The sequence below is a fragment of the Callorhinus ursinus genome, unplaced genomic scaffold, assembly GCF_003265705.2.
Source record: "Callorhinus ursinus isolate GAN/ISIS: 27379988/994484 unplaced genomic scaffold, GSC_fseal_2.0 scaffold10, whole genome shotgun sequence".
In the NCBI taxonomy this organism is placed as follows: domain Eukaryota; kingdom Metazoa; phylum Chordata; class Mammalia; order Carnivora; family Otariidae; genus Callorhinus; species Callorhinus ursinus.
This window is the reverse complement of record NW_027397072.1, coordinates 6,535,686-6,558,305: the sequence shown is the minus strand read 5'-3', so window position 1 is coordinate 6,558,305 and position 22,620 is coordinate 6,535,686. Positions and strand designations below refer to the sequence as shown.

At 46.3% G+C, this 22,620-nt stretch overlaps 1 long non-coding RNA gene across 1 annotated transcript in view; it reads left to right on the top strand.

Annotated features, from left to right (window-relative positions):
- LOC112820744 (uncharacterized) overlaps positions 1–22,620 on the top strand; it is a 226,170-nt gene that overhangs the window by 104,378 nt on the left and 99,172 nt on the right. The window contains exons 6-11 of the long non-coding RNA XR_012379617.1: positions 7,980–8,176; positions 8,826–8,952; positions 9,112–9,669; positions 9,815–10,126; positions 11,139–11,301; positions 13,278–13,505. This is a non-coding gene — a long non-coding RNA (uncharacterized lncRNA). The remainder of the gene's footprint in view (positions 1–7,979; positions 8,177–8,825; positions 8,953–9,111; positions 9,670–9,814; positions 10,127–11,138; positions 11,302–13,277; positions 13,506–22,620) is intronic.

The following is a 22,620-nucleotide window of genomic DNA, read 5'->3' as shown; positions in this document are numbered from 1 at the left end:
GCTTTGGGACGTGGCAGAATCTCACAGATGTGCCACTTTACCCACAAACCCAGCTTTCTCGCGCCCCCACTCCACCCCCTTTTGCTTTGGCTGTAAGGATGCAGACCTGGGGGGGTGGGGGTGGCAGGAGGAAGCCTGGGGGCAGATGGAGCTTTGCGTTAAGCCCAGACTGCCTGCACCCAGAGCCTTTGAAGGGCGCCTTGGGGAGCAGGGAGGTTGAGTTTCAGAGACCAGACAGCTTTCATTTCCTTGGTGGCCTTCATCAAGATACCTCATTCTCTGACATTTCCTGCCCAGAAACCTTTGAACCATCTATCTTTTTTTTTTTTTTTTCCTGATTGTGTGTTGTGCTCCCCGAAGGCATGGCTTTTGAGTCTTTTCTATGCCTCGCGCTGTGTCAAACCAGGGGAAGGGGGAATGGCTGGAGGGTGTCTCTGTCTTCCTGTGGGCCAGAAATCCGGTGAAACAGGGAGGGCTGTCTCAGGCCTAGTGTGACCTGGGGGACATCAAGAGTCCCTCCCTGCGCCGTCGTACTGGGCAGGGAGAACTTGACCTCGTTTTAGGGACCTCAGGACAAATATCCTAAGTGCCCTCCTCAGACAGACACTATTGCCTAAATGCTTCTTTTAGTCAGATATGCTCTGACTTTTAGATCTGAGAGTGTCTTTGTGAGTAAGCCGCTCACCACCATGACCACTCTCCACAGAACTTCCACTGACCTGTCAATTATGCCATATTTAGTATCTGGGTCAAGATGGAAAAAAACTGTTTTTCTGTTCAAAGGTTTCTTACGAGTCATTTGTGAAAACATACTTTCTGGTGTTCAGTGAAAATGTTAAACCAGTGCTGATGACCGGATCTGGGGGAAATCCCCACAGAGCTTATGATGTCCCCTGGCCTACGACTGCTTGTCATGGACACGTCTGCTCTGGTCTTGGATGGTGTTGTCTCTGGGTCTGTCCTGGTAGCCTGTCTTTATGTGTTCCCAACTTGAAGGCTGGGCCTTCTTCCCACCTGGTGTCTTTCCCCAGTCTGTGTGAACATGGTTTCACTGAGGTGGGGTTGGCCTGATGCTCTGCTTTCTCTACTAATGGTTTCCAGCCTTGGAATGTAGTGAAGGCAAGAGGCGGCTAGGTCCAGAATCCAGCCACAGGCCTCTGTTTTCGTGCTTTGGCCTGACGAGGGATGGCCTTTAGTGACAGGTTGCCTGGGCTTGGCAAGGTGCATTCGGAGGAACTCCTGTAAGGTGGTGCTGGACTCCTGGGGGCCTCCACCCACAGGTGGCCCTGAGAGTGACGTAAGAGCCGTCGACATCCCCGATCTCCATAAAGGAAGTACCTTTCTTCCCCCTGTCAGCCCCGATTGCCCGGTATGATGATGCATTACCATACTGGGGATCGTGAGTTTGGGCACCATGAGGTGCCATCCTGAATGGAGGAAAGATCAAATGAGTAAACCTTGATGAGGGGGGTGATGTGAGGGAATGGTTGGATGCTGCTGCCTTAGAAAGGGTTGTGGCTTTTGAGAGGTTTTTTAAAATTTATATAATGACTGTTATGCTTCCAAAAGTCCTCTTCTTTTGCCTTAAAATGTTTTTGTCTTCAGCTCAGCAGCCAGAGCTGGCCTGTCCCACTTCCGCAACATCTGTGTTCAAGGGGTAGACTCAGGAGGTAGACTATCTGGGTTGGAATCTAGGTTGGAATCTGGTGGCCAAGTATTAGTTGTGTGACATTAGTGCCTTTGCCCATTTGTCAACTGGGAGATAATAGCAATATCAACTTCATAGGGGTGTTGTGAGGGTTAACAGAGTTCATGTGAGTGCAGCACCTGGATGGAGCCTGGTAGGCTAAGCACTGTGGATGTGAGGGCTCTTTTTTTTTTTTTTTTAAAGAAATTATTTATTTTTAGAGAGCGAGAGAGAGAGAGAGAGTAGTGAGCAGGGAGGGCGGAGGGAGAGGGGAAGGGAAAAAGAGGGGAAAGAGGGAAATACGGTTGACCTATTTCACTGAATGGAGGCCATTTGCTAATGTACATTCTGACCTTCTTAGTTATTTCGTGGATTCATATGGGAATAACTGGGTTAATTCATGTGAGTTTCTAGGTCTTTAGACAGTCTGGAACAGAGCGGCTTGGGTGGGCTCTGGAAGAACCCTGGTATCATGCGCTGTTCACCGCTGAAGGGGAACCCATTCCAGGAGGTGTTGGTCTGGGCATAGTCAGGTCTAGCTCCAAGTTGATATAAAATGCAGTTTTAGGAGGTCGTTGGTCAAAACAGCCCTAGGTCTTGTGAATGTGAAAAATGAGAAAGTATGGTGGTTATGTCAGTTTGATGACTCAGTACCAATATATGAAAGTAGCAAAGGGAAATCTCTGGCAGACCCAGGTGGAGCTGAGGGCCGGGCAAAGGTTTGCTGTCTGTTTGGGACCAGGGTGAATGCTGGGCAGCAAGTCGGGCTGGGACACATCCAGCAGGATGTGCAGGAAAGCCTTGTGGGGCTGTACCTGTTCTCATCTGGAATGTCCCTCTATCGTTGGAAGTGCTCTCAGGTGCAAGGCCGGCTGATGTGTTCTGAAAGTCTCCTCCAAGAAGCCCTTTATGGCAATAATTACCAATCGATAGCTCTGGGAGTGGGCTTGAGAGCCTCCCGGGTGAGAGTCCCCGGAGGACAATGGAAACCCCTGGTTTGCACCAGGCACATCATGGATCAAAACTCAGAGTAATTGTGTCACAGACTCAGTCTTACTAAGACAAAGCGGTTTGAGTTGTTTCTCTAGAAATGGAAACAGGCTTGCCCCGAGTCATTCATACCCTGGCTAGATCGCTTTCGTTAGCAATCATTCACATTTCCTAGAGAATCTCATACACGTAGGCTCCTCTCAGACACATCTTTCTCCCTATGGCCTGTGGAGTGACCAAAATTATGCCCTGGTGTCTCCTTGCTTACCGTGCCAGTTGGCAAACTCAGAAGGGTGCCAGGTGGAAATTTCACAATCTTAAAAAAGGTATTAATGAGGATACAGAAGCAAAAGGCTCAGATCCTAGCCGCTGTTTATTGTGCAAGGGCTGGATGCATGTGCCCGCTAAGGGCGCACATCCCCTATCTGCGATCTTCATAAGGGGGCTGCTCTCTGCCTCATATAGATAAGGACAACCAAGCTCAGCGAGGACGTGTTCATCTTATGGTGGACTTCAGAGCAAAAGGAAATGCTGCTGACACATCACCAGTGGGTTGTGTTCTACCCCTGGGAGGGGTGATGGTGTGTGCTGATTCTCCAGTGTCTTTTGTTTTTCTCGATCTCCTCTGTGGCTGGTGTTTTGAACCTGACTGGGTGGGGGGCGGGAGAAGAACAATGGACGAGCAGGGTGGTCCAGCAGAGGACCACATGAGGACTCAAGCTGTCCAGCACCTTGATCTTGGTGAGGCAGGGTGATAATTGAGCTACTGCTCTTTGCTACGGTTCCAGGCACTTCCCCAACTTTGGAAAGCTACTCATTTATTGCCTTATGGGAAGTATAGTGCAACAGAATAGGGAACTCAGGGTTGAATTTCAAAAAGAGCTCAGGGTGTGAACAATACATTTGGAAGAATACTAGCTCAGAGCCAGTGTTTGTCCCAAGCCTCTCTGAGATTAAATAAAGGTTCTAGGGATTGGCAAAGGGGAGAAGAGCTCCGAGGAAGGGCCCGCTATGAGTCCTCGGTTGGAGGGGGGGAAATGGAGGGTCCCTACAGAAATCCCAGAGATGCTGGAGAACCCTGGGAGGACGAAGTTCCATGAGCCCCTGAAGTTCCCTGGGGAGAGCCCAGGAAAATAGCCTTAACCCAGAGTCTCCCTGGCCCCCACAGCTGACATATTTTTTTTTCTTTAAATTTTTTTTATTATTATGTTAATCACCATACATTACATCATTAGTTTTTGATGTCGTGTTCCATGAGTCATTGTTTGCGCATAACACCCAGTGCTCCACACAGAACGTGCCCTCTTTAATACCCATCACCAGGCTAACCCATCCCCCCACCCCCCTCCCCTCTAGAACCCTCGGTTTGTTTCTCAGAGTCCATCGCACAGGTGACATATTTTTATTCGAAGTTTAGGTGCACAGGTGTGAATAGCCTGTGCACAGGCTCCCCCACCTCGTGCCCGCTCTCACCGCATGTGGATCCGGCAACACCGCAGAATGCTGACTTTATGGCCAGAGAGGGGGGCCTGCTGTACCTGAAGAGGGCCCACAGCTGGGACAGGGAGGATGTAGTGGTCGTGAGCAGGCACCATGAGACCAGATGGACGGTTTGTGACTGCCAAACACGTATCCGCTGGTAGATGGCGGTGACTAAGGGCCAAATGCTGGTGCTGTTGCCTCCACCCTCACCTCACTGGTTGGCACGAGGCACTCTGGGGTTTCGATGTGACCCTGTAAAGGAAGAAATGAGACCCTGGAAGCCAATGCAGGCATCACGGAAATAAATGAATGTTTCTTTGCACTCAAATCTGTCAGCCAAGATTTGCAGTCACTGCTTGCATAGCTAGCTAGTGGTGAGTTTGCTGTCATGGTGATGCTGGTAACTAGAGGCCTTGGTCGTGGTGAGGTTTTAGGCACACCTTTAGTGACAGTGCTGGAAGGTCGTAGGAGAAGGGTCATGGGAGTTTGAAAGCCTGGGGTTTCAGTTCTGACCTTGACCTTTACTCCAGCCATGGCCTCTGCCATTGGTTCACCATTCTGGACCTCTACTTTTTTATTTAGAAATTAATATTGGGCTAAATTATCTCTAATGTCCCTCAGAGTTCTAATTTTGCAAGATCATATAGTTAAAATCAGATACTAAATTCATTTCAAATGGGTAAAGGAAAATACTGCATGAACCCCATCTCCCCCCCTTACTCATATGATCAACCAGCTCACGGTCTTTTCATTTATACCCTATTTCGTGCTTACATTTTGTTCAGTCCTGTAAGCAATCACTTACAGTGTGTGGACAAGGTGATTTTGTCCCGCTCTAGCCTCTGTCTTGTTGGTGACTTTTCTCTCAGGTGACTGCCTAGGAATTCCTGATATTTGCATTGGTCCTTGGTTCTCTGGCATCCTGAATTTGGTTTTAAAATAGGCACATGCTTTATCATGTGCTGACCTACTAATGTGAAGAAATCCCCAATGTCAATGAAGTTTAGAAAGGGAGCCCCAGGGGATCACGGTGTTCTTGACCCCAGTGACAGTCAGTAAGTATGCAGCCTTCCTCGTGTGGACATCTGTCCTTGGGTGTAAGTTTTGCCCTTTTCAAAGAACCACAGTACCAGCAAGACCAAAACAGAGTTTTTAGTACATATGTTATTCCCCAAACGAGTATCTATGTCAGAAGATGTATGAATTCTGATATTTCGTAGTGTCACCACCATCCTAATTATTGAATACCTTATTTATTTAGTTCCAGTGAATGACTGAGTGAGGATGCAGAGAGAAATAGTTCTGCTTGCACATGAGGTACACCTTCCTGTGCCTGTGTCCTTAGGTGATAACCGAGAGTTTTAAGAGTTCAGTGATACAAAATGTGACTTTACAGAAATAACTGTGCTTTTTTCTGTGCCTCAAGACAGCCGTCTACCCCGCCTCAATGCAAGGTGAGGTGCTTATCCTCCATGTCCTTTTGGCGCCCTGATTTACCTCTCATATAGCATTTCTCTCCCTTTCTGGTGATTTCTGTTAACTTGTCTACTTTCCACACTGGATGGTGAGCTCCTTTAAGACAGGAATGTGTCATTCCTTCTGGTAATACTCGTGTCTGACGAAGGGAGTGAAGGGCTGGCAGAATGGGTGGGTGGGAGGGAAGACGGGTGATGGGTGAGCAGCAGAGGTGGTGAGTAGAAACAGGAGCAGAAAATAAGTGCTTGTTGTTCGGCACAATGACGTCATATCAAGTAATACATGAAGTTAAACTGATGCAGGTGAGCTGTTTGACCAGTTGGGAACACTCGATAGAGCAAAAGTACTCCCAGTAGCTACAATCATTGATCTGCACACAAGTTTTGAAGAAGGTAAAGCTAATTCATCATGTAAGCAATTTGCTTGTCCATGAAGACATAAGGCTTATATGTCCAATTACCAGCTTGATCAATGAAATGATTTAGGAAGTCAGGCTTGGTTCATTTGCAATAGATGACCAATTATAAGACGGATGTCTAATTTGAAGCTCTGCTATGCTTGTTTCAAAAATACCAAGCTCGTTATAGCAGCGGCTCTCAAACTCGGTCATACAATTGATCCTTCAACAACTCAGGGATTAAGGGTGCCAACCTCTCGTATGTTATATGTATTATATACTGTATTCTTGCAGTAAAGTAAGCTGGAGAAAAGTAAATGTTAAGAAAGCCATAAGGAAAAGAACATCCATTTACAGGAAAGACTAAAAAACATGGAGTATGAGTGGACACAACACAGTTCAAACCCATGTGGTCAAGGGCCAGCTGTACATTATAATCCCCGGGGAAGCTTGAAAAAAATCCTGATTCTCAGGCTCTCTCGCAGACATCGACTCAGACTCCTGGGGGTGGTACCCAGGCATCAGTAGCTTGTCAAGCTCCCCAGGTGAATCCAGTGGGCCTGATGACCTCTTACCTGGGCTATGGACCACATGGGGACACTAGACTATAAATTCCAAGAAGGAATTGGCCCAAATATAGCAAGAAATTGGGCTGGAGCATGGGACACTTGGGTGGCTCCGTCGGTTAAGCAGCAGTCTTTGGCTCAGGTCATGATCTCGGGGTCCTGGGATGAGTCCTGCATCAGGCTCCTTGCTCAGCGGGGAGCCTGCTTCTCCCTCTGCCTGCCTCTCCCCTGGCTTGTGCTCTCTCTCTCTGACAAATAAATAAATAAATAAAATCTTAAAAAAAAAAGGAAATTGGGCTGGAGCATAGAAATGGATGCACTCTAAAAGTATCTTAAATTAATAATTTTAAAAACTCATACTCCCTAAAAAGTGACAATGCACTGCAAGTCAATTTCATTGTTTTGAATTCATTAATAACTAAAGTCATTGTTTTATACCTCGCTTAATTGGATGTCGTGCACTTAACTGAGCTCTCCACGCTTGGAAAGATAACGATGTTTACAGCTCAGTGTAGACGAGGTATGCAGGGGATGGGCGCTGGTTTCCTGGCCCAGCTGCCACTCACTTTGTCTCAAATGCCACAGGTGCGGCAGGCCAAGCCTTTTAATACCACGTCCACCCTTGGGGATTAAATTCATTCCCAGAGAAAAGGGATTCATAAATCCTGGCCCTGCCTTCCAAACAGCAGTCTGATTTCACCAGGGTGATAAATTGCTCCTATCAAAACAGACATCAAGTCTCCGAGGGAAATAATGGGCTCCGACAGAACCGAGGGGGAACATCTTCAGCACTTACGAGCAGGGGGCTGGTGACAAAATCAAGGCTTGGGAAATCAGTGACTATTTTTATTTATTTTTTTTGAACCTCTCTCAACCTCTCTCAAATTGTAAGAGGTACCGAAGAACAGATGAAAAGGATAACGTGATTAACTTTAAATGAAACAAATCCATCATAAAAATGTCCCAGGGAGCACGTTTGTTGGAGGGTGTGGGATCGGGCCCAGGGTTGGGCGGGCTGGCGGAAAGGTGTATGGGGTTGTCCTTTATAGTCTCTCTGGCAGGATTCCTTGGGTGGGGAAGCCACTGTCAGGGTGAGGTGATTTACTGTGTGGAGAGGCACTGCTTGCTGAGAACCCTTTCCTGCCCACCCTGCCCCATCTACCTACAGCTCTCACATTACTCCAGAGGAAGGTCCAGGGCCCTGGTGAACATGCTAATGTTTTCTAGCCAGAAAAACCCATTAAACCATGACTTGCTAGTAACAGTTTATGGTAAATCACTTTCCCCAAATAGCTGAACTGGCCTCTTACTTGGGCCCAGAAATAAAAGGGAGAATGGAAATTGATTACACAACCTCGCTTTTCCCGATTTTCTAACACAGGATCTTGCCAGACCTTAGGCTTCTCTGAACGAAGACAATAGCCTCTTCCCGGACTCAGTGTGAGTCAGGTTCCTGTGGCTGTTTCCTTGGCTGGAGATCCTTTGGCTGCATCCTCTGTGCCCCACAGGGCCCGCAACACTCTTGGAAGTCTCTCTGAATGCCCCCAGGAGGATTACCTGCTGCTTTTATAGCTCTTGGTATGTCCTCTAACACATGGGAGCAGAGAGTAGCCAACTGAGTGCCTTCACTCACGCATTCATTCAACAGTGATTGTTGAGCTCTTACAAGGCACCAGGCACTGTGCCCCATACCCAGGACAGAGGAAAAAAGAGTGGAGACAGATCTGTCCCTGGGGAGACCCAGATCCTTGTGCTTTGCATGGCATTCCGGGGGTGCTGTGAGGCTGCAGGTGACCCTGGGTTCTGCGGGGAGGAGGCTGAGGGGGGATGCTCTCCTTGGCGGGGTCTCTCGCTTTCTTCATCAGTCTGGAGCACTGAAAGTTTCTTCCAATTCTGAGTTTCTGTGCGCTGGAGTAATCTAAAACAAATACTTTTTTAAATGTGATTTTTTTGGGTCTCTGAATCGCTAAAGTAAAATATCTTCCTTGTAGAAAGTTTGTACCATACCGAGAATCAGAAAGGAAATAAATTCATCATAATTTTACCACTTAGGAGTAATCACTGTTTAACATTCTACTTTGATAATTAGCCTATTATTACGCATATATTCCTTTTAAGGTTTTTTTTTTTTAATTTATTTGAGAGAGAGAGAGAGAAAGAGAACGGGCAGGGAGAGTGGCAGAGGGAGAGGCAGAAGCAGGGAGCCTGATGAAGAACTTGATCCCAGGACCCTGGGACCATGACCTGAGCTGAAGGTGGACGCTTCACCAATGGAGCCACCCAGGCACCCGGCATATATTCCTTTGATGAGGTCAAGAACAACTACTTTTTTGTTGGTCCACGAATTCCCATAGGTATGTATTTTTTCCGTCAGTGTATCTTCCCTTTCAACATGATTTTTATGGTTTACTCTTACTGCTACTACCATCTTATTATTTCTCTTATTATTACGTGGCATGGATCAAGTATTTACAACCTGCCAGCCATGATGCTGCATGTTTTCTATATTGTAGGCCTTTACTGCCCAGTGGCCCAGGTGAGATTCCCTAACCAGCCCCTTCAGGCTGACAGTGCTTAGGCCGCGTGCCGAAGACTGGCCTCGCGAGGGGGGTCCCGGCTGAGGAGCCAGGTGTCCACAGGCCACACCCCCACCTGGCACTGTGCATCTTTTCCGCATCTGAGTTCTAAGTATCCAACCCATCCCCCGTCCTTGTCAGTTTCCAGTTTCCCACCATCTCGAACAACCGTTTGATTAAATCCTTGCAGCCACACCTTTGCACAGGATCTCTTCTTTTTGCTTCAGATAAATCCTAGCAGTAGAATTGCAAAGCCAAAGGTCACGTTAACTCTTGGCGTGTGCTGCCCATTGCCCCTCTCTCCAGAACTAGAGCTGGTACATGAAGTGCCCCGAACCGGGCTAAGAGCAGACAAAGGGAGCAGTCGCAATGCTGAGGATGAAAAAATCAGACTCACCCAAAGCCAGACGGAGATGCTGAGGCTGGAGGGAGACCGCTCACCACAAACCGGCACCTTCAGCCCTGCCAATACCAGGGGCCCTTGATTTATAGCAGGTAAGGGGACAATGGTATAGGGTATGGGTTTTACCAGCCACATCATCTAAAGTTACGGATATCAATCCAATGCTGACTTTTCATTTGCCTTGAATTAAAAAAAAAAAAAAATCATGTGGGCCTCTATTGTCTTTCTCTGCTATAGCCAAGCCTGAAGCTCGTGCCAACGTTTCTCACGTAGAAATGTCAGAAGAAATCCCAGTGCCATCGAACAAGACCTTTATTCCTCCACCTGCACATTATGACTCTAATAAACACGTTATCAGCCCATGAAAATGATGGCAAACAGGTGACTGAAGGATTTGTTAAGTCAGCAGCAAAGATTAACAGTTCTTTTCAGAGAAAGCTGTGAGAGGTTCCCCCGTTTAAAACAATTGTGGCATGCGAATTTTCAGCACTTAAATCATTATCGGCAATTAGTCCTTGTCAAAAAGGTTGCAGCTGGCTTCAATTACAGGTAAGTTTTTTATAATTTGAACTTAGTAGTGCGTCTGATAAGTAGGACTTGGAGAAACATCCTTTGGGAGATTTACAATTTGAGAAAAACTTCAAGGCATTTTAAAATTCAAAAATTCATTATTTTCAGCAACGCTTTGTTCCTGACGTCTATTATTAAGCTTTTAGAAAAATTTCCATAAACTTCATCCTTCAGCTGTATTCTTCCCTAACAGAAAAATTACTGATGATTAAAAAATTGCTTTTTCAATTATAAAGCACTACATGCACATTATATACCAAAAATTCTGAGCAGTACAGAGGATACAAAACAAAAATAACTGTCTTTGTAGACACACCCTCATCCTCAGTCCACCCAGCTCCAGAGCTAAGCAATTTTGGTTTTAATTCTTCCAGAAATTACCACCATAACTTCTCTAGAATTATTTTTATCGCTGTATCTTAATCAGTTAACCTTGGGCAGTGTGCATTAACTCTTCACCAAGGAAGATGTGGGCGGCATCTGGCTGGCTCCGTTGGTAGAGCACGTGACCCCTGATCCTGGGGTTGTGAGTTCAAGCCCCGCGTAGGGGAAGAAAGAGAGAGAGAAAGAAAGGAAGGAAGGAAGGAAGGAAGTGAGATTTAGTGCCTTTACATACCCTCCCATCTTTCCTTCATATGTTGGCTTTTGCTGATTATGTACTTTTTAAGTTTTTCTGTAGCTTCACAACTTTTAGTACTATGCTTACCTATTTCTTGATCCACCAACTTTAGATTTTCACCATTCTCACAGATGTGTAGCAGTATCTTGAGGCTGTTTTAATTTGCATCTCCCTGATGACATAGGAGGTAGAGCATCTTTTCATATGCGTCCTTACCTCCTGCCTATCTTTTTTGGTAAAGTGTTCAGCTCTTTTGCTCATTATTTTAAGTCAGTTCCTTACTTTCTTACTGTTGAGTTTTAAGTGATTTTTGGGTACATTTTGGGTAACAGTTGTTTCTCGGATATGTCTTTTGCAAATATTTTCCCCCAGTCTGTGGCTTGTCTTCTCGTTCTTCTGATATCGTCTTTCCCAGAGCAGAAGTTTGTAATTTTAAGGGTGACCAGCTTATTAATTATTTCTTTCATGGATCACGCCCTTGGAGTTGTGGAGCCATCAACTTGAGGCGTTATCTGTTGATTCCTCATTAATAAAGGTGAGAAAATTGGCATCTGTACAATCCCCAACTTTCTTTCCTCTTTTTCCAGCTATGCCATCGTATTTTCATATTATATTTATATGTTTATCATAACTAAAAGTTTTCTAGGCTCCTAAGGATCAATTCTAAAAACAAAGAGTTTAAAAAGCAGCATCTATATTCCATGATTATTTAATATTTTTCCTGCAAAACAAATTAAGGAAGGGTTTTGTGTTACTAAATTCGTGCTATTTGAAGGATAATCTTCCAAGAGTCAGGATTAAATGTATTTTTCTTTTCCTAAACCCCATCTATTGCTCAAAATTAGGTCATCTTAAATTTGCTCCATCTTTAGGCCATGCATGTTCTGTACAGCTACCTTCCCGTTCCTCTCACCCCCATGATGTTTCTTTCTTTCTTTTTTTTTTTTTTTTAAGTTTTTTTTTTTTTTTTGAGAGACTGAGAGAGAGAGAGAGAGAGAGCAAGCAAGCAGGGGGAGGGTCACAGGGAAAGGGAGAGAATCTCAAGTAGACTCCTTGCTGAGCATGGAGCCTGACGCGGGGCTCGATCCCAGGACCCTGAGGTCATGACCTGAGCCAAAATCCGGAGTTAGCCACTTAATTGACTGAGCCACCCAGATGCCCCTGTCCCCCCTGATATTTCTTGTGTTCATTCTTTTTCTTTGTTCTTAATTTTTGTAACCGGTGACTGAAGGAATGTATGCATCCTCATGTCTTTTAGACCTCTCAGGATCTTAATCACACAATATACCTAATTGGATTTGTTTCTGTCTTGAAGACCTTCACTGAGCCTTCTTGGTTTCTCTTTTAATGGGTTCATTGCTTTCTAGACACACCACACAGCTCACAGCCTTGGATTGCTGTCCTTGATCTTCTCCTTCGTTCACTGCAAATTAAATTTTACAGCGTTTTTTTCTGGAGTTCCTTTTCCATTTTGCCAGAATATAACTTCTCTGTGCCACAGCTTCTCTGTCTATAAACTTAGGATAAATATAATGTCATAGGATTGATGTGAAGGTTCAAAGTTCCTGTAAAGTGCTAAGAAGACTACCTTGCAAGTATTGCTCGGCAATATTTTCAGAAAGGGAAGTAAAACTCTTTGAGTCCAAAAACTCTCAAAATATCTTTATTTTCTACCGCCCCACTTGGTTGATAGCTTGGACTAGAATTTCAGTTTTCCCTTAAGATCTGAAATGTTTTGCTCCTTCATCCTCCAACATTACATTCTATTGGTAAGTCTGAGTTCAGTTTAGTTCTCATCCTGTGGAGATCATCTTTATTTTTTTTTCTCTTCCTTCTAGAAGCAGCTAGGGCTCTTGTTTTATTGTTGGGGTTCTACAGTGTTGACAGGGTACAGATAGGTTTTGTATTCTCTTTTGCTCATCCTGTTTGACACAGGTTGTGCCCTTTCTATTTGAAAATTCAGGTCTCTCTTTAGTCGAGAAGATTCTCTTCTTTTATTTCTCTATTTCCTCCTCTCTATTGTCCTTGTTATCTGTGTCTGGAGATCTCTCTAGGGATGCTTTTAGAATTAAAGAAATTCTCTTCTGGTTCTATAATTATGTCTCTTTTCCCTGGGGTCAGTTTTCTATCTCTTTCTCTTGAATATTTTATTTAATTTTTTTCCTTTTCAAATTCCTGGTGATTTTTGGTTGAGTCTTCATGAATGATGAGCAAAGGTAGTTGGTGAGCAAGGGTAGCTGATGTGGTTTCCTGTGCAAATGTGTTGGTCTGTAAAGCAGAACCATCACTCTCTTGACCTGGACGCACATGGGCAGCTCTGGTGACAGGTGCGCTTCCCCTGACGTACAAGAGCAGAGAGTGGGCTTGGGACCTCCCATGACTGGCACTTTCCCCAACGAATCCCAATTCCTCAGAGGTAAAAAACATATCCAGTAAAATAAGGGCAATTATTTCATTGTCTCCTAAGGCAAATTCATACATTAACTGAATTTCATCTTCTTTCATTGTTAGGGGGAGAAGGCAGCACATTACAAGGGACTGAACTGCAGTGGAGGACTAGGCGGAGAGTTGGTAGAGCAGCATGAATGTTTGCAGAGATGAAGCACCACCATGCTTCTCCAGTCACAGTTGCCTATGGGTCATCCATTTTGTTGCCGCTAAAGAAGCCAACAGCCTGATGGGCCTTCCCGGGTGCCCCTCCATGCATTCCCAGGGGCGTCACTCACTAGACGTTCTTAGGTGAGTCAATGTGGCCATCTCCTCCTACTTGGTCCTCATTTCTGGGGTCTCCTTGCAATGTCTGACCCTCCTGGGATCTCTGCAGATGGTGGCCATCACTTCAGCGGTTAAACCTCGGTCTCTAGCCCATGTCTCTCTCTTAAGTCCCACTTGGGGGAGGGTCCCACAGGCATCTCCCATTCACAGTCCCAAAGCTAACATTGGCATTTTTCCCCACTCCCTTCTTCCAAGTTCCCATTTTGCTCTGTGGTGCCCTATCTATCTGGTTGCCCAAGCCGAGACAGAGTTTGAGTTGCTTTAACAAACACCACAGCCTGAGGGGCTTGAACAAGAGAGATTTATTTCTCATGGTCTTGGAGGCTGGAAGTCTGAGATCAGGGAGCCAGCATGGCCAGGTGGGGGTCCTCTTCCTAGTCTGCAGAGGCATGCCTTCTGGCAGAGAGGGAGGTCACCTCTCTGGTGCCTTTTCTTAGAAGGGCCCCAGTGCCATTGAGGGTGCTCCACACTCAGGACCTACTCACCTTCCAGAGGCTCACCTCCTGATGCTTTGAGTCCGTAGACGGTCTTGTATCTTTTACATGTCTGTTGTGTGTCCCCTTCTCCGGCTTCTCTTGCCTTGGCTCAAGTCCTGCTCGTCCTGGTCTGCATGGCCTCTAGATGCTTTCTCCCTGTGTATGTGGCTCTCTCTCACAACACTGCACATCCAGAGGGTGGATCTCTTGCTGCAAGGCCTGGTGTGTGGGACCATATCTGTCTGTCTGTCTGCCTACCTGTCTGTCCTCTCCTCTAAGCTTCCTCAGCTCCCCCACCCCCAATCTCTGATGCGCCCACGACAGCAACAATGACAGCCAGTGGTAAGGAAGCTCCCAAGGGCAGGACTGTTTGTTCTTCTGTTTTCTTCACTGCTGATCTCCAGGGCCCGGAGCAGTGCACAGCATGTTGGTGTTCAAGAATAGGGTGTGCATACACTCAGTACCTCTTTCCATCCTTTCATCACGTGCGTCTTCCCCAGCTCTTACCCTAATCTTCTGATTTTCCCTCTTTCCCTCCCTGCCAAGTGTCCCAAATGCATACAGTCTACTCTGTGATAGTATCTTCCTGATAATAGTGGGGACGAATGCACTGGCCACACCTGCGGCTGCATCCTGTGGGCTCGAGGTGCGTTACTCTGTTCTGGTGAAGCTACTCCAACCGGAAGTTACAGATGGTGTTGCTACTTGGTTGATCTGTCTTGTCGAGTGTGTCGGGATTGTTTAGGGGCCAGATTGGTGAATTAACTAGATGTGTGTTGGCTTCACACCCCGCATGCTCTAGGTCTTTAACCTCTGGCATTTCCTCCAGGTGTGGGATGTATTTTTGATTTCCTATCTTGGTGTGGATGTTCATGGGTGGGGGAGGCATTTCAGGGGCTTCCATTTAGTTTTCCCACTGCGGTCATTCTTACCTCCTACTCCAGAAATGAATGTAGTAATTCTTTCCATTTCCAGAGTCCCTTTAAATTTTACCTTGGGGGCTGGGGGAAGACCATGGTTGGGTCTGTGGACCCAGGGAAGCCACTCTGAGCCAGACCTGGCCAGGTCTTCCTTACCCCTGGCCCACATGCCTTCACTTTGATGATGGGCTTGAGGATCAGTTATCAGTGTCATCTCCATCTTGTGCCCCCAAATCCTCAAGGGGTCTGGGTATCCCCTGTCCTCCAGCGTGTGGTTACCTGAGCACATGGTGTGTACTTCCCTCTTTGCGGAAGAACGAGGGGAGTCACCCACCTGTGCACTTGCTGTGATGCTGCAGGTCCTTCCTCCTGGGGACCCACCTGTTCTTCAGGCAGTGGGTGCTGGCCCTGAACACTGGCTCAGGTCCAGGTACCAACTCTGGCGCTGAGATGTGGCTTTTTCTTGGGACAGTTCGATTGTCTTGATTCAGCCTCTTGATCGTCTTTCTTTGAAAAAAAATTTTTTTTTGAGTGTACAGATTGAACAATGCTCTTGTGGCCACCCGTCTCTCTCAGTCCTAGGCATGCTGTGTCCACTACTCTCTCTGGGTCAGGCCCCTGTGGCTGCCACTCCAGCCACGTTGCCCAATTATAATGGTGCCCCCCCTTGCATCTAGTTAGACACCACAGTGGCTTTTATCACTTCAAGACTCCATCAGCACATTTCCATCAGGGGGTCCAGTTGGGCAACAACAGGATGGCCCCTTCTGTGTTTTTCAGCACTGCCCCCCGACGGCATGTGGGGAGTGCTTATTCCTGGGCTTTCTTGCCAGGCATGGTTGGTTGGCTTCCCGATCTCCATGATATGTCTGCTCTGGAAAGGCCACTTCCCTGAGCCTCTACCTCCTTTACTCCGCTATCTGGAGGGCAGTCCTGGCATTTCTGCTTCTCAGTGCGGGCCATCCTAGCAGCATGGCGTCCTGCCTTGGGGCCTTTCCAGAGTATCACACTGTCCGCATTATGGAAGATACGCCCACATGGATGCAGGATGCACTCTCCCTATTGCACACTTAGGTTCTGTGCATCCCAATCCAGCCCGTGTGTTCTTCTGGGTCTTGTCAATGGCTCTAGGCTGGGTCCTGCAGCCTCTTCTTTCCTGTAGCCTCTTCTTTCCTGTAGCAGCCCCAGAGCTTCCCCAGCGGAGTGTTGCTGTGACTTGGTCTGTGGGTGGGAGGGCAGTGGGAGTAGATCTCAGGGGTGTACCTGCTGCCGGTGGGGCAGAGGCCTCTGCAGCATTTTCCAGCAAGGGCCGAGCACTGGCCTTCGACAGGAGGAGAGGGCCACTTCTGCAGGCCCAGAGGGTCCTCAAGGGGATTTTTGTGACCTCTGACCTAGAAGTCCCCATTATAATTATCAGGGTCCCACTCCCTTCAAACCAGAGTCCACCACGGGCATCGTGGACTTTTTGGGGCTGAGGATTTAACCTTCTCTGGAGCTCTGCAGCCCTGATGATTAAGTCCTGAGCCCCATCTTCAGCTTTCCCACATCTCTGGCTAAAAGAGATGTGTCTTCTTAGATTGCTGCCAGTGAGGCCTCTGACTTGCATGATCCACCTTAAATTGGCAATTAATAACTCTCAGGCTTTCTTTGTCTTTCTCCAATAGATGATGACACTCAGTGACAGCCATTCAACTCCATTATCCTCATAATTACCACTTTCCCAAGCTCTCTGGTGTCTGAGATACTGTACCTATTAGTACCTTCCTTCCCTTCCACAGTGTCTGTCCCAGTGCACCAGCGGGAAAAGTGTGAACAGTGCCACCGTGACAACCTGCCAAGGGCTTCCTGTATCCCATCCGCCACCGGCCCTGGGGCCTCATTGCTGTCTGTTCGCATTTGGTGGATGGATGCCATGCACCGCTGAGATCTCCTATCTAAATTGCTATTTATAGATAATCTGTGCTGGCCTGGGCACCCCGGGAGTGTAAGGAAGATGCTGTATGTAACCCTTCAGCCTTTGTTCTGTTGAAGAGCATAGGATTCACGTGCATTCCCCCGAGGTGGGGACAGACACCTGCCAGCTCCAGGGGATGGCCATCCTAATGGGAGCAGGCAGACATGCTGGGGACCTAGGAACCACCATCCAGAAGAGAGAAGCACCTTAGGCCAAGAGTGGACTTGTTTTTAAAAGACAGAAGTGGCTACAGACTTAGGTAAGTGAAGAGAGAGAAAGACAAGGTTTGAAGAATCTGATAAATAAAGAGTTAGCCTTTGTGTTTCCTCAGACTTTCTATTTTTTTAGGATTAAAAAAACCCATATAATCAAGGCTTTAATTCTCACCATCAAACTAATAAACAAAAATACACTATTCTCCTGGGAAGGACCTTGGAATAATTTCTTAAGACATGACACGTGACATGCCACCAACCCTCTTCCAGTTCCGCCCCAACCCATCCCACCCGCCGTTTCCTCCCTCCCTTCTTTTCTTGCTCCCATCTTTCCTTTCTTTCATACGTGTCTATTTATTGAGTGCCTGCCTGGCGCCACGCACCGATCTAGTCCTGGGATCACCCAACCAGAAAGGTCCGTTTGGTCTTTCCTGGGGTCTCATCTGCATGGGAATGACCTCCAGGCTCCATTCTGACAGATTCCTTCTCGGATGCAACTAGGTCCCTCTACACGGATTTCCTCCGTGGTACAATGAATGGGATGATACTTTACATTGATGGAAGGAGTCTTAATGATTATTTATAAAGTGTGTTGAACATGCAAGGCACAAGTGCACCAACTGTGAACTTAGATTGGACCCCATTTTACTGAGTTTCAGCAATTTCTAGCGTGGTCTTCAGGCAGGGCCTCATAGGTATGAAACATTGCCAACTGCATATATTTTCTCATAAAAAAAAAAAATCTCATTAAGGAGAACTCTTCCTTTAGAGTCATCCTTTCCACAGGAAATCCCATGCAACCATGCAGGCATGGTAGCTTTTTTCCCCCCTAATGCAAGGGCCAATGCATACAGCAATTAATCTTTTGTTTACTTGAAACTTTCACATTCAGAAGGTTTCATTTTCACATCCAAACTCCCTGCTCTTTTGTGCAGGGAATAATGGTGCTGTATTTCTAATTATGAGGCCTCGCTGCAACTTCTGAATACCGCTTTTCTTCCCCCTTCCTCTTCTTCTAAGAAGAGCGCATGAAAAGCAGAATTTGTATTTTCCCTGGTTTGTAAGTACCATCATGTGGGGCGCTCTCCGTTTGGTCCTGAGCTCCTTCTTCTCTATGTTTGAACCATAGCGTCGATCTGGCCCACTCAAGATTCCCACTGGCGAGGAGCTGCTTTATTCGTAACCAATCCTTTCAAGCCAGGTTTTTTTAAATAATAAAAATAATGTATAAAAAGCACCCCCTGGGAGAAACTGTCAGGCCACACAGCTGGTAATTTCAAGGGGTGGGGGGAGCTGCAGTCCGCACTCCACTTTCCTGTGATTCCAGCTGATTTCTTTTAAGTGACACTGCTTTCGTTACGTTTGGTCATTCTAGGAAATGGACGGTCTTGCGCGAACATTCTTGGGAAGGTAATGAAATGAAGCAGGTATGGGGTTGCCTGCCCCAAGTGTTTGGCCCAGGGAAGGAAGGGGTGGTAGTGTTCTCATCTTCCACTTGTCAGGGCTCGGCTCTGTTGTGAGCTGGAGAAACAGAAGAATGAATGATTAAAAGAACAGATGGGTGAATGGTAGGTGTGCAATCAATGTTCGTATTTACTTTGCAGTTATAGCTGCAGAGTGTGCAAAGGCATGTTCTTCCTCCCTACACTTTCCCCATTTGGTTAGAATTTCGTTTAGATTTCCCACCCTTCCTCCATCTCTTCCTCCCTCTCTCCCTCCCTGTTTTCCTTCTCCAGCGCCATGCTCCTCCAGCCCCCAAGTGCCTGCCTTACCTGACATCCTTTTATGGATCAGGATCTCAGTATCTGTGAGCCATTAGCTCACATATATTGAACCACTAGCTTTACAGCTCTATCAAGCATTCGTTTCTCTCATCGGCTATGTCTTACCTTTATATAATATCCCCAAGCAGAGCCAATTTGTCCATCAGGTACGGTGGGCACAGTGCCTGAGGCCCGAGATAATGTTAAGGGCCTATGTGGTGTTTTAACTTTAGAACTGAAACAGGAATTTTTAAATTGAAGAAAATATCTTAATAAACAATATTAACATAGGCATCTTTTTTATCAACATGGAGGAGAATATAATTTTACATATTATTTTATGGAAGAAAGGACCCATGGAGGCAAACATGCCTAGAGCCCCTGAAGGGCATAACGAGGCCCTGTCCCAAAGGCTTCATATCTTTTGATAGAGCCAGTGATTCTAGGTCTTGGCTCACACTACAATCACCCAGGCTCCACACCATTCTTAGGGATTCTGAATTCCTATGTCTGGGAGGGGGCTCAGGCAGTGGGTTATTTGAAAGCCCCTTTGGTTATGTGGTCAGGATAGAAAACCATGGGTTTGGGTGTTAGATGCTTTCAAACTCTACTGTATACAGCAGTCACCTGGGCGGGGGGGGGGGGGTCTCCGTAACTACAGATTCGGATTCAGAGGCCTGGGGGCAGGGCCAAAATCCAGCATTTCCAACAAGCTCCCAGGTGACGGTGCTGATGCTGGCTCATCCCTCCCCCCCCTTCAGAGCAGGGGTCTAGCCTGGGTTCTGCATTGAGGGGACATGCCATTCTCTGCCTGGAGTTCTGGCACCTTAATGATGATAGGAGCTGCTCTTTACTGAGCACCACTGTTGGCTAGTCACTAGCTGTGTTTTCCATAGTTTTTTTGATGTCGTAACTGCCTTACGAGGGGGCTGCTATTATCCCTCTTTTACAGATGAATAAGTAGAGGTTTCAAGAAGTGCAGACTGGAGCCCAGGCCTCCACAGAGATGAACTGGTGGTGCTGGGATTCAAGTCAGGTCTGAGCCCGGCCAAGTCCACAGTCTTTCCCCAGCGCCATGCTCCTCCAGCCCCCAAGTGCCTGCCTTACCTGACACCCCACCCTGCAGCCAGAGGGCTCAGCACCTCCCTGCCATGGTTTTGATGAGATAACTGTAGCTTAAAAAGAGTGAACAGATAAAAGTCCAACAGTGAACTACATTATTTTATATTATATGGTGAACTCTATTACTTTTGATATTTGATAACTCCAGCCTCCATTGTATCCTGTTGCTCAGTGAATCCCAACATTGGTCTTACTGCACCACCACCCCGCTCACCTGCTGGCTGAACTCTCTGGGTAATGGTCAAGGCCCTCTGGCTCCACATGCCATAGAAACTTCCCAACACGCATTCACTCATCCGACATCCATTTACGGAGCATCTGCTCTGATGCAAGGCCCTTGTCCACATGCGGGACTTTCTGGTTTGTTTAGAGGCCATTGGTATTTTGGTGAGCAATAAAATAAAGACCTACACAACTTATAAATTATCATCCGTTTATTCTAGATGAAATTTTCTTCCCATAACTTCAGCAAAATAATTATACTGTTATACTTAAGATTCCCACAAAATTTGTGTCCTATTAACAGCGAATATCTAAATGCTTAAAATATCAAGTGCAACTGTTTTCAAAGTATATAAAATTTGAATGCATTTTCATTAAGGTCTAAGTTTTAAATATGCTTAAAATTCAAAATATTAAAGTTATTTTTCACATGTTTTCAAAGAGTTGTTTTTCTCCCAAATTGTTTTAAATTGTTCAAAAGCAAAATGTAGGTTATAATTCATACATTTTGACAATTAACATCAAAATTATTTTAGTGTAACTGGAGTCTTTAGTTGTTTTTGAAAAAATAAATCTTATTGCATAGACATATGCAGTTTATTTAACAGAAATAAAAGTTTGCACTATTCATTTGGTTGCCCATGTAAAGAATTAGTATCATGTTTTATGCATATTATGTATATACCTACATATATAGAAATGTAAGAGCAATATGAATCACTCAATATGAATCACCACGTACAATGGTTGCAAATACCACACTGAATGGAATACACACCTAGCCTCTGGAAGCCTGAATTGGAACTTGAAGAGAAGCAGGAGAAAGGATGATTGGCAGGTCTAGGAATCTACCGCAGACACACCCTTGGAGAGAAAGGATTAGACAAGAACATTAATTGGTCTTTTCTCTTACCTAATTGCTTCCGCTGCTCCATCCTTCCCTTCACTTCAAAGCAGTACCAGTATCCAACCCTCAGACCTTCACGGTTTTGGATACAACCGCCTTTTATTTTGAAGACCTAGGGCCAGCGATGTGGACAAGCACGAGTCTGGGTCTGCATGGGGTTATCAAGACAGCGGGTGTTCAAGGACGCCATATTAACTTCCTGTAACAAGTCACCCCCGATGCGAGCACGGACAACAACAGAAATGTATTCTCTCCTAGTTCGGGAGGGTGGAAATCCGAAGTCCACACCATCAGGCTGTAGTCAAGGCGTTGGCAGTGTTGCTGTCCCTCAGAAAGCTCTAGAGGAGAATCTGGGCCCTGCCTCTTTCCGTCTCCAGTGGCCACTGGCATTTCTTGGCTTGTAGACACATCATAACGTCTGCCTCCAGGGTCGCATTGCTTCCTCCTCTTGCACGTGTGTCAAAGCTCCCTCTGTCTCTCTTTGAGGAAGATCCTTGTGATGGCAGGTAGGGCCCAGCCCGGGAATCTAGGATAATCTCCCCACCTCCAGATCCTCAACTTAATCACATCTGCAAAATCCTATACAAGGTAATATTTACAGATTCTGGGGATTAAAACTGACATTGGAGGGGTACCTATTCAGCAGACTGCAGATGAACTATACCGTGTCACTGTTGAGTGCCAGGTCACGGGGGACAAGGTGCTCATGTGTTCTGTATTAAATGCAATTTGTTTTATGTCATGATATGTTGGACCGTAAAGCAGAGGGTCTTGGCAGGGGACCCTTCCTCCCCTTCAGCGCTGGCTGTGAAGCTCACGATCGTTCAGTGTTTAAACAGCACCTGGCACACAGTAAGAACTGTAAACTTTAGCTTTCACTGTTAGGACCAGAGATGGTGTCTGGTCCCCAGGTACTGATCAGCGATCTTTGCCTCAGGGCCTTTCCAGCCACCCACCGTGCTGGAAATGGAGGTTCAAAGATGAGCAACACTTGGTTCCTGTCCTCAAGAGGCTTCCGGTCTGCTGCTGTGTTTCCCAAACTTGAGACACATAGGGGTGCCTTTTGAAGGACAAAAAAAAAAAAAAAAAAAAAAAATCTCAGTCACCTGGAGTTGTTTGAGACAAGTTCTAGTTGTGCAAACACACAACCTAGGAGTTGACTTTTTATGCTTGTAGCTCCTACACTTCTCCAACATAAAACCATTCTTCTAATCGGGTGTTAACCAAACTGAAATCTACTCAAGTTTAAAGTCGATTGGTGTGCTGGGCTCCGAGGCTGATGAACGCCGATCTAGTGACCACTTCTCGCGTTTCCTGGGCCCATTCCCTCGTCACACGTTCTGCTTCTCTGTCTGTTTGCTAAGTGTTATACACTGAGTTTTGGTTTGAAGAACTATGGCCCCAGACTTTGCTTTTGACCACCAGCCTCGAGTCACCTGTGTGGTGCCTTTGCTGACACCCTTCTCATCCTCCTGGGATGCTTCTGTCTCTTTATGGCCT